The sequence below is a fragment of the Oncorhynchus mykiss genome, chromosome 10 (assembly GCF_057628025.1).
Source record: "Oncorhynchus mykiss isolate SJ-2025 chromosome 10, ASM5762802v1, whole genome shotgun sequence".
In the NCBI taxonomy this organism is placed as follows: Eukaryota; Metazoa; Chordata; class Actinopteri; order Salmoniformes; family Salmonidae; genus Oncorhynchus; species Oncorhynchus mykiss.
This window is the reverse complement of record NC_143031.1, coordinates 63,253,152-63,265,802: the sequence shown is the minus strand read 5'-3', so window position 1 is coordinate 63,265,802 and position 12,651 is coordinate 63,253,152. Positions and strand designations below refer to the sequence as shown.

Sequence of the window (12,651 nt, the reverse complement as noted above, 5' to 3'; positions counted from 1 at the left end):
GGAGGGAGCTGGATGAAGGAAACAGCCCAGACAACAGGGATGGAGCTGGACGAAGGAAACAGCCCATACAACAGGAAGGGAGCTGGACGAAGGAAACAGCCCAGACAACAGGGGGGGAGCTGGAAGGAAGGAAACAGCCCAGACAACAGGGAGGGAGCTGGAAGGAAGGAAACAGCCCAGGCAACAGGGAGGGAGCTGGACGAAGGAAACAGCCCAGGCAACAGGGAGGGAGCTGGAAAGTGTCCAAAGTGTTACATCCAGTACAGAGAGCTGGGGATGTTCTGTAGATTGCTACCCGACTCCCGTTCCTAGACTTCTCAGAGGCAGCCAGCCCCCCCCCCCAACCCCATCTCCATACCAAATGGCCCCCACCCTCCTCTCTCTTTCACACATTACACACCCCCTTTCACTCTGGCTTTTTAAGAGAAAGCGTTTGTGCATGACGTTGGATGTGTGTTGCTCCTGAAGGGTTTTGGGTTCTTCTAATTAGTGCAGTGAGGGATATTTGGCTGAAAGCAATGTTAACTCAATTAGTAGAGAGAGTACTCTGTGTGTGACACAGAAAGTCTTGGTGCCAAATGTGAATATTAGCACCGATGTGGAACCCAACTGGCGTCCGCTCCTTGCTACTGTGCATAGGGGAAATGCCCTCACAAAATCATACTTAAGTAAACTAGTGGAACACTGTTCAAGTTTTTGCTTTCTCTGTGTATGCTCATGCATGCTCATGCTCATGCTCACCTTTTGATCGTTGCATGCTCGTCAATGCTGGTTTGATTGAGCAAGAATCCTGTGATGGCTTGAAAAGTAATACCTCAGAGAGACTGCAACTGTACTCCTCCCCCCATTTTGTTAAGCGTGTTTCTGAACTGTCTATGCCGTAGCCTCTCCCTGCATTGCTATGACAAAAAGCCTATTGTACTCTGTTAAAACACAGATCCAGTCCAAATGCCTTTTAACGCTCGGTGATATTCATCCCTGGTCATCGGAACCCCCTAAATCCATACCCAAAGGCCTCCGTCACGCAAAGCAAAAATATCCATCATCACAAAAGGCCCATCCGCCATCTTAGTTTTTTTTTTACCCCAATGAGCATTGAATAAATTACGTGGTTCTAGACTCGCTAACTCTGCAGAAAGAGACAAATCACGGGGCCACAGTATATGCCCTGTATTGATTAAAGGCTGTTGATCGATACTGCACGGTTGACGGTTAGTAGTTTTATGAGGGGCAGTCATGCCATTCCCACTTTGTTTTATGTTTCCCCTCACCCTCTGCTGACCCAGCACTCTTTACAGGCTCTGGCTAGGGGCCAGGCAGGGGGAGGCAGACAGAAAAGGCAGGCTGGGGGAAAGAGACTAGTCAGGGAGACCAGGTAGGCAGGGGGAGACAGACCAGACAGGCAGGCAGGGAAGTATAGGCAGAGAGGGAGGCAGGACAGGAAGGCTGGAGGAGGCAGACCAGAGAGACAGGCAAGGGGGTGCGGGGGCGTGTCTTCAGTTCAGCCTCCTAACATCCTCTGGAGTTCAGTGGCAGAGGGAGCATTTGATATTGTGTTCATTGTTTACTAAGGGCTTTGTTTGTTCTCTCTCTGTGTCCACGTAGAGCAGTGAGCTTTTATTCTGTAGTGTTTGAGTAGTGCTTTGCTGTTACTGTGTCCCTCATCGACTGTGAGTCAAGTATTGAAAAGAGAAGTACAGTCAAACGGATATTTGATCATATTTTGTTACAACAATGATATTAACATATCTGTGTAAACATTTGTGTATAACATTCAGTGGTTGAATAGGAGTTGTGTGGGTGGTAAAGGTGGCTCGAAATCAGTTTGCATTTTCACAATCATTTTGAAGAGAGATTTGTTTTGTTCTGCTCTGTTCTATGCTGCGGTCTCCTGACAACTCCACACAGACCGTGTGTTGGTGTATTGATGACATGATTTCCAGCTTTGACACACACACACACACACACACACACACATGCATACAAGGGCTGGTGCGCACACAAATCACACACAAACTGCTAATGCTGGTCTTTCAATTGCTGTGTAGGTCCATGCATACATTTAGTAATACATTCAAGGGGTCATGCATATTTTACAGCTTTAAAGGGTAGGCTAGGGTGAAAACAGTGAGTGACCAGATATATCAGAATCTTCTAAAGATATTTCAGGACATAGTTCTCCTTTTAAAAAATGATCCACTTCAAATGATGATAGCATATGCAGTACATAAACTATGCCATAATTGACATGCGTTGTGTGGTCCACACAGAAATACCTCCAAGTGTGTATGACTTTGCAGATATAATGGGTTGCCCTTGAGAGACCTTCACTAGCATTGCAGGGATGATGAAATGCACTCTCTTACTGTATTCGCTCTACCTCCCTCCTCTGACCAAACCAAGAAACTGCACCCGAATCAGACGAGCAGTGATCACACCGGCGTTTAAATTGCAGGGGTGGATCGCGGGTGGCAGTCGTACGCCTGAATTGTTGGTCCACACAACCGTCTGGGTTGTTCAAACAGCTTCCTTTCTGCTGTAATTACTTAATTCATTATTCAAATGATAAACTGCTTTTAAAGGGGTGAATTGGATGCTATCCTAGCTGCTACCCTGTAACTTATATACTGTTTACCCTACACCTAAAATTGCTTTTAAGGGCAAACACTATCCAAATGGTCATGTCAGTTAGTCAACCGACATTTGAAACATAATCCAAATCAAACGTAGATGCCCTGGCTCCTGAGCATAACAGAGCAGAGCTCTTTTTTTTGTGTTGTACCAAATGAAGTGACAAATATAAATCGAAAATAGAAAATACATACATTGTCGATGTAGCCTATCTATTGGGATATTTACCTCGTCTTTTTTTCTTACAGATAAGTCCTCCTATAGCACAGAGCACTGTGATAAGTGCTTCCTGTACTGCCCCATTAGCAAACCTGAGTTCAAAGTGGACAGGAAAATGATCATTTGGCTTGATTGTTCAATAGTGGTGGTGTTGGGTGGGGGGCTGGAGAGGAAACCCAGTGTTGTGGGGGAACCCATGAGCAGTGGAGCTGGATAAGAGAGGGGAATACCAGATAACCTGCCCCTTGTGGACAGTGCAAATGTAATGGGGTTGTGTTGTGAAGTAACAGTAAAGTAAAGTAAAGGTCTAATTATAAGACTTTTAACGGGCAACCTTATAGTCAGCCAGATACTGGACATACTTCACAAGGCGACTGTTAGGTGAGTCAACCTGGGGACTAGCAGTTTGCGTTGTTTACCTAACGCCCATTGAAAGAGGTGTTTGCAAATACCTCATTTAATCTAAGCGTGCAAAAAAGAAAAATGTGTGCTGTTCGCATGTGTAAAATGCATGAAATAGGGTGCCAGCTGAAATCAGAGTCGGTTCCAAGGAGCTCATTGCAGCAGTGTGACAGCCTTTGGTTCATTCAACACTTACCTGGACAAGTCCCCGGGGCAGCGCTGTTCTTTCATGATGTCTGGGGTTGAGTGGTTGGGGGTAGGGAGGGGTGTTGGGAAGGAGTGTCTGCATTCTGGTCTCTATGCACGTCCTACTGCGTCACACAACCCGCCCCCTCCATCACCTCCCCTACCTCTCTCTCTCCCCTCCTCTCTCTCACTTTGCAGCTCTCAAGGCTTAACACCAGTCAGCTCTTATATAATCCAGCCCTCATTTGTGGAAATAGCCCTGCAATGCAGCACAGTTATAAAATAGCAAGCCGCACTGCTGCTGCTGGGTTGTGCTCAGGATGGGGGGCTGAGAGATGTGCTCAGGATGGGGGGGCTGAGAGATGTGCTCAGGATGGGGGGCTGAGAGATGTACTCAGGATGGGGGGCTGAGAGATGTGCTCAGGATGGGGGGCTGAGAGATGTGCTCAGGATGGGGGGCTGAGAGATGTGCTCAGGATGGGGGGCTGAGAGATGTGCTCAGGATGGGGGGCTGAGAGATGTGCTCAGGATGGGGGGCTGAGAGATGTGCTCAGGATGGGGGGCTGAGAGATGTGCTCAGGATGGGGGGGCTGAGAGATGTGCTCAGTGAAGTGGCAGCGAGCGAGAGAGCGAGGTTCAGCACACAGTAGCTGTGTTCAAAGAGGGGAGATTGAACACTCAAGAGAAGAAAGTCCTTGAGAAATAACCGTATTTTTCAAATCTTCAGTTTTCCTGAAGGCCAATTCATTGCTGCCTTTGATGACTGTATGCAAGCATGCAGATTTGCAGAATTAGGAAACTACATAGTGGAGAAAGAGTTGATCAGACTTTTGATTGGATATCTATATCTTACCCTAAGAGGACCAAAATAACTTGAAAGGTGTCCTAGCAGAGGTAACCTGGTAGTTAGTTCGCTGAGCTACGTGCTCTCATTTGCCTGACGGGTAACCTTGCCTGAGACCTGAAGCTCATAGAGATAACACTTAGACTTTAGCTTAGCGGGATAGTATGAGTTGAGTGACAACCATAGACCGGTAAGGACCAACATTTGATACACAGCCTGTTCAATGAAACTCATCCAGGCCAGGGGTAGTCATTGATTAAAGAAACATTTCAGAGAAATAGCTCCATCAACTGGCAATGAGAATCCTTCAGAAACTAGAAAAGGTCCATTTTCTGAAGAAAATATATGTGTTCTTGCTTCAGCTTTTACTACATGTTTTAGATACAGTGTATATGGTCTAGATTAGAGCTAGCCTGGTCCCAGATCTGTTTGTGCTTTTGCCAACTCCACTGCTGTCATTGTCAAGCCATACATACACTACCGGTCAAAGGTTTTAGAGCACCTACTCATTCAAGGCTCTTTCTTTATTTTGACTATTTTCTACGTTGTAGAATAATAGTGAAGACATCAAAACTATGAAATAACACATATGAAATCATGTAGTAACCAAAAAAAAAGTGTTGAACAAATCAAAATATATTTTATATTTGAGATTCTTCAAAGTAGCTACCCTTTGCCTTGATGACAGCTTTGCACACTCTTGGCATTCTCTCAACCAGCTTCATGAGGTAGTCACCTGGAATGCATTTCAATTAACAGGTGTGCCTTCTTAAAAGTTAATTTGTGGAATTTCTTTCCTTCTTAATGCGTTTGAGACAATCAGTTGTGTTGAGACAATGTAGGGGGTGTATACAGAAGATAGCCCTATTTGGTAAAACCAAGTCTATAGTACAACAAGAAAAGCTGAAATAAGCAAAGAGAAATTACTTTAAGACATGAAGGTCAGTCAATACGAAGCATTTCAAGAACTTTGAAAGTTTCTACAAGTGCAGTCGCAAAAACCATCAAGCGCAATGATGAAACTGGCTCTCATGAGGACCGCCACAGGAATGGAAGACCCCGAGTTGCTTCTGCTGCAGAGGATACGTTCATTAGTTACCAGCCACAGAAATTGCAGCTCAAATAAATGCTTCAGAGTTCAAGTAATAGACACAACTCAACATCAACTGTTCAGAGGAGACTGCGTGAATCAGGCCTTCATGGTCAAATTGCTGCAATGAAACCACTACTAAAGCACACCAATAAGAAGGAGACACTTCTTGGGCCAACAAACACGTGCAACGGACATTAGACCGGTGGAAATGTGTCCTTTGGGCTGGAGTCGTAATTGGAGATGTTTGGTCCTATGATTGAGTGTAGTCTGGCCCAGGGGTGTGAAGATGAACGGAAAGGCACTGGAGCGACGAACCACCCTTGCTGTCTGCCTGGCCGGTTGCCCTCTCTCCACCAGGAGAACGGGGAACGCTATTACGGGGGCTGAGTCACTGGCTTACTGGTACTCTTCCATCCCGTTCCTAGGAGGGGTGCGTCACTTGAGTGGGTTGAGTCACTGACTTGATCTTCCTATTCGGGTTTGGCGCCCTCCTCGGGTTTGTGCTGTGGGGGAGATCTTCATGGGCTAAACTCAGTCTTGTCTCAGGGTAGTAAATTGGTAGGTTGAAGATCTCCCTCTAGTGGTGTGGGGGCTGTGCTTTGGCAAAGTGGGTGGGGTTATATCCTGCCTGGTTGGCCATGTCTGGGGGTATTGCCGGACGGGGCCACAGTGTCTCCCGACCCCTCCAGTCTCAGCCTCCAGTATTTATGCTGCAATAGTTTGTGTGTCGGGGGGCTAGGGTCATTCTGTTATATCTGGAGTATTTATCCTGTCTTATCCCCTGTCCTGTGTGAATTTCAGTATGCTCCTTCAAATTCTCTGTCTCCCTCTCCCCTCCCAGAGTACCTGAGCCCTAGGACCATGCCTCAGGACTACCTAGCTTGATGACTCCTTGCTGTCCCCAGTCCACGTGGTCGTGCTGCTGCTCCAGTTTCAACTGTTCTGCCTGCGGCTATGGAACCCTGACCTGTTCACCGGACGTGCTACCTGTCCCGGATCTGCTGTTTTCACCACTCTCTCTCTACCGCATCTGCTGTCTCTAATTCTGAATGCTCAGCTATGAAAAGCCAACTGACATTTACTCCTGAGGCGCTGAACTTTTGCAGCCTCTACAACCACTGTGATTATTATTTTTATTTGACCCTGCTGGTCATCAATGAACGTTTGAACATCGTGGCCATGTACTGTTATAATTTCAATCCTGCACAGCCAGAAGAGGCCACCCCTCAGAGCCTGGTACCTCTCTACGGTTCTTCCTAGGTTCTTACCGATACCAGTTCTGTACCATCACTCATTTATATATCTTTATGTACATTTTATTTGTCCCTTTACACATGTGTGTATAAGGTAGTAGTTTTGGAATTGTTAGGTTAGATTACTTGTTGGTTATTACTGCATTGTCGGCACTAGAAGCACAAGCATTTCGCTACACTCGCATTAACATCTGCTAACCATGTATATGTGACAAATACATTTGATTTGATTTGGTTCTTCCTCGGTTCCTGCCTTTCTAGAGTTTTTCCTAGCCACGGTGCTTCTACATCTGCATTGATTGCTGTTTTGGTTTTTAGGCTGGGTTTCTGTATAACACTTTGTGACATTTTCTGATGTGAAAAGGGCTTTATAAATACATTTGAATGATTGATTGTTAGCTAACACACAGTGTCGCCAACAAGACTCCCGCCTGCTGTACTAATAACCAGTAAACAGTGTCCTTCTCCGTCAGCGCAATTTTTTCGCCCTGTTCTGGTGCTTGAAGTATGTTTTTTAAGATTTCGCGCACAAGAGCAATATATGCACCAGTAATGTTCAATTGGTTTGAGTAACTAATCCTAGCCTCTGACTCACAAGTACCCGGGACCATTTCACTTTCACGCAAGCCTACATCTGAAAGAGACATGATGAGAGACATTGCATGAGATTAAGAGGATCTGCTTGAATAAAGGTAAGTAAAGTTAATTTAGTGCAACGTTCACGCTTCAGAGTATTCATGCCAGCGCTAGCTAACTTTGATCTAGCTACATAGCTAGCTAACGTTTGTGGAACTACACGTTCGGCTAGAAGTTATCTAGCTAGCTAGCTAACGCAAGTTGGACAAGACAAACACATTGTCCTCCGGTATAACAAACTTCGCTATTTAGTTAATGTAATATGCGCATTTTCACTATGAATCACAAAGCTAACTAGCCTAGTTGAAAGTTAGCTGAAGTTAGCACACGTGAGCTAACCAGCTAATCATCCTATCATGCATAGATAACGTTACTAGTAGCCAACTGTCTAACTTAGCAAACGTTAAATGTGTAATTGTTTGCTAACTAATCCGTGTGAATAAAAGCAGTTTGAGCTAACTAGCTATACCGCTAACGACGTTACAAGCAACAGTTAGATAGCTAACTGCTAATAGCTTGTTAGCAACAGAACCGGGCCACCATCACTTGCTGATTTAGGCGAACTTTTTAAGCTAATAGGTATGTAGCGTGATAACGTTAGCTACTTTTATCAATTGAAACTGACCTTGATATGGCAAGGCTGACTACAAAAATGTATATTCAAACTAAAAATGAACAGTTAGCCTAAAATGTATTTCCTAGCAAGTTTATTCTAGCTAGCTAACATACTGTATCATTGAAATAGCTACATTGTAAATAGCTAGAATATTTCGTCCTTTCATGAGAAATATAAAGTTAGTTGAAACTGGCTAATTATCTTTACCTACATCTGAGTTTAGCAATGCCCATTACACTATTATTTAATGTACATTTGTTCCGTGAATTTATAGATGGAGGCCTGTCGACTGGCTATTAGAGAATACAGTAGATTTGTGTTTGTTGCTTCAGGTGTGGAATCAAATATTTTGTCCTACCACCACCTATTGTACATCAAAGTAAATTCTTAGTATCCCTCTTTACCAGTGGGTGGCGCAATTTCATTATCAGCAACACGTTATTTTCATAAACTGCCTTTGGATTTGATAGTGTATATAATACAGATAGATGTACAGTATAATATAAATAGACTAGGATCTGTCTTTGATTAGGTACGAAATAAACGTGTTATGCAGGCCTATGTCTAGACTCCACAACCTTGGAGACATGCCCTTTTATATCCTAATCAGACAGCACCAAATGTTCTGAAAACACCAGCCTGAGAGCCTAGTAGGAAGTCCAAACAAAAAGGCAATGACTGTCAGTTGCTACAGAATCAGAGTTCACAGGAGGTCTACAATACAACAGTGAATAATCAGTGTGTCCTCGGTCCTTTTACATCCAGTCTGGCGTCAACCATCAACATATGAGAATAATCCATAACATTGAGTATCAAGTCTAGTGACCATCAACCCGCACCTTGAGTATCAAAAACACTGGAAATCAGGTTTCAAACAATTATGCTGCCTCAAGGTCACATTACGAAGTGATGGGTGATGTGCTGTTAGTCAACGGTAGGCAGGCAGGCTATAGACTATGCATTTGAATGGATGAATCTGAATGAATTGCGAGTTGAGATTGAGAGATAAAAATAGGTCCTTTTTAAATCATGGCCACAACTTTTTTTTTTAATGCGATTCTATTTAGAAATGTTATTTGTTGCGCAATTACTGAGTTTACAAAAGCAGGTTTCACTCTATAGTCTACAGGCTTTTTGAGGAGCTACTGTTGCGCTGTCTGACAGGTGGTAGGTAGGCTATAGTCTCTGTATGCTGTGATATTTAAGATGCATGACGACTAACAAAAATACACACAAGCCAATTTAATTTCAAAATGAATGCAAATTGACCTGTAGACCAATAAACATGTCTGGTAAAATGTATTCTCGCCGACCTAACACTGATTAACTGTTAACATCTCTCTAACCCCCCCAATTAATTCAGGACTCTCCGTAACCAATGTAGCATCTACATTAATGTAGAAGTGTTTAGAAACATTATATTCCTATATATACAATAAAATGGACTTCATAATGACAACACGTTATTTCTATTGGGCCACAATTCATCTGAAACACAACCAAAACAAACAGCAAATGCATCCAACAAGTTTGCAGAGTCACACGCTTGATGTAATCATTGCATGCAAGGAATACAGGACAAAATACTAAACATTTGACTACTTTAATACACATAAGTGGATTTTGCCCAATACTTTTGGTCCCCTTAAATGGGAGGGGCTATGTACAAAAAGTGGTGTAATTTCTAAACGGTTCACCCGATATGGATGATAATACACTCAAATTAAAGCTGACAGTCTGCACTTTACCCTCCATAGTCATTTAATAATGTCAAATCCAACGTACTGGAGTACAGAGCCAAAACAACAAATGGGTCACTGTCCCAATACTTTTGGAGCTTACTGTACAACACATCTCAAACACATCTATGGCATGTTAATATACCTTGCCTAATCGTCCTCTATGTTTGGGCTAGGCCATGTGTTAGGATTATTAATATCCTATGCAAGCAATGTTCTCACTATATAGATGGAGAATGGCGGTGTCTGTGCAAACAAACATCAGGTGAATGGGTCCAAAAATCTATTTTTTTTTTCTGGTTGTTTTGTAACATACCCCTCAGGTTGTGTCATTGCGCCATTCCAACCATTCCCTCAAACCTGGTAAAATAAGGGTTAAAAATAATCATTTCAAAAACACTTGGGGGGAGGGGAATAAATCTCCTTTATCATACGTGGCAGCTTCCCATCTGGACTATGATAATTACACGAAAGAAGGCCAAGGACTCTGGATTTAAGCCTAAACAAGCGAGGACCAATCGAAAGACACCCTGCAGATGGTACATCTTGGAGGAGTTAGAGAGGAGCTAAAGTTTTTACATTTGTTCTTTTATCAGTAAGATTTATAATAACATTAGTAGTAGGTAGACAAATCAAATGGGTACTATAGTGCAGTAGACAAATCAAATGGGTACTATAGTGCAGTAGACAAATCAAGTGGGTACTGTGGTGCAGTAGACAAATCAAGTGGGTACTGTGGTGCAGTAGACAAATCAAGTGGGTACTGTGGTGCAGTAGACAAATCAAGTGGGTACTGTGGTGCAGTAGACAAATCAAGTGGGTACTGTGGTGCAGTAGACAAATCAAGTGGGTACCGTGGTGCAGCAGACTACCGCATATTACACACGGCAGAACTACATTAAAAAAAGCCCATAGATTTAAGAAGTATTTTGGTACATGCAGTGCATTCGGAAAGTATTCAGACCCCTTGACTTTTTCCTCATTTTGTTACGTAACAGCCTTATTCTAAAATGGATTAAATAGTTTTTCCCCCTCCAATCTACACACATACCCCATAATGAAAATGAAAAAAACAGGTTTAGATTTGCTAAAAATTCTATCAAATGAAATTACATTTACATAAGTATTCAGACCCGTTCTCAGTACTTTGTTGAAGCACCTTTGGCAGCAATTAATGACTTGCGTCTTCTTGGGTATGACGCTACAAGCTTGGCACACCTGTATTTGGGGAGTTTCTCCCACTCTTCTCGGCAGATCCTCTCAAGCTCTGTCAGGTTGGATGGGGAGCGTCGCTGCACAGCTATTTGCAGGTCTATCTAGAAATGTTAGATCAGGTTCAAGTCCGGGCTCTGACTGGGCCACTCAAGGACATTCAGAGACTTGTCCCTTGGCCACTCCTGCGTTGTCTTGGCTGTGGGCTTAGGGTTGTTGTCCTGTTGGAAGGTGAAACTTTGCCCTAGTCTGAGGTACTGAGCACTCTGGAGCATGTTTTCATCAAGGATCTCTCTGTATTTTTCTCCGTTCATCTTTGCCTCATTCCGGACTAGTCTCCCAGTCCCTGCTGCTGAAAAACATCCCCACAGCAGGATGCGGCCACCACCATACTTCAACGTAGGGATGGTGCCAGGTTTCCTCCAGATGTAACGCTTGGCATTCAGGCCAAAGAGTTCAATCTTGGTTTCATCAGACCAGAGAATCTTGTTTCTCATGGTCTGAGAGTCTTTAGGTGCCTTTTGGCAAACTCCAAACGGTCTGTCATGTGCTTTTTACTCAGGAGTGGCTTCCGTCTACCATAAAGATCTGATTGGTGGAGTGCTGCAGAGATGGTTGTCCTTTTGGAAGGTTCTCCCATCTCAACAAAGGAACTCTGGAGGTCTTTCAGTGACCATCAGGTTCCTAATTACCTCCCTGACAAAGGCCCTTCTCCCCTGTTTGCTCAGTTTGGCTGTGCGGCCAGCTCTATTAAGAGCCTCGGTTCCAAACTTTTTACATTTTAAGAATGATGGAGGCCACTGTGTTCTTGGGGACCTTCAATGCTGCAGACATTTTTTTTGGTACCCTTCCCCAGATCTGTGCCTCGACACAATCCTGTCTCGAAGCTCGACAGACTATTCCTTCGACCTCGTGGCATAGTTTTTGCTCTGTTATGCACTGTCAACTGTGGAACCTTTTCTATAGACAGGTGTTTTCCTTTCCAAATCATGTCCAATCAATTGAATTTACCACAGGTGGTGTCCAAGTTGTAGAAACATCTCTAGGATGATCAATGGAAACAGGATGCACCTGAGCCCAATTTCGAGTCTCCTAGCAAAGGGTCTGAATACTTAAGGTATTTCTGTTTTATTTTTTTATAAATTTGAACAAATGTCTAAACAAGTTTTCACTTTCATATTATGGGGTAATGTGTGTACATTTAGATATAATACAAAAATATATAGATTTTAGAATAAGGCTGAAAGTAACAGTGGGAAAAGTCAAGGGGTCCGACTACTCTCCGAATGCACTGTCTACTGCAAAATGAAAACTCTAGTAATTGGCTTTGAGTGTGGACAGTATTATTATGCATACTGTATGGACTGGATCTTATGCTACGCTTCAAACAGTGATTGTGCAGGGCAGCTTACAGAATAGTTGGCTTACAATATATAGTGCGTTTTTATTAGATTTTTCAAGAGTAAATGTATATTTTTTTAATAATTAATAGGCTGACATGACCTTTTTATCTACAGAATATTTCACCACTGTGCTTTCCATCGCCACCTCTTGCTCTCCTTCATTCCTTTCTTGAGTGTGCAAAGAGAGGGGCTGTCAACAGTGAAATGTTTAGTTGTGGAAACATGTTAATATGATTGTTCACAGATTTCACTTGTTTATTTGTTGTGACAGTCAACCTGATTTAACTCTTAAAGATTTATTTATAATATTTTTTTTTTTTAATTGCTAAGCGAAAATTATTGTTCTGGCAAATGGGTTCCGGAAAGCAGCAGTTAAACTCTGACAGCCCTGTTTCTGGTATCATCCTGTTTGTTTTT

General features: G+C 43.2%; 1 protein-coding gene across 2 annotated transcripts in view; it reads left to right on the top strand.

Moving 5' to 3' along the window:
- The first annotated feature begins 6,637 nt into the window (after positions 1 to 6,637).
- Positions 6,638 to 12,651, top strand: part of gne (glucosamine (UDP-N-acetyl)-2-epimerase/N-acetylmannosamine kinase) — a 32,502-nt gene continuing 26,488 nt past the window's right edge. The window contains exon 1 of one of the 2 annotated variants that reach the window (XM_036933586.2): positions 6,638 to 7,320. The gene's annotated coding sequence lies outside the window, so the exon portion shown is untranslated. The remainder of the gene's footprint in view (positions 7,321 to 12,651) is intronic. The other variant, XM_090187401.1, reaches the window with a different exon arrangement.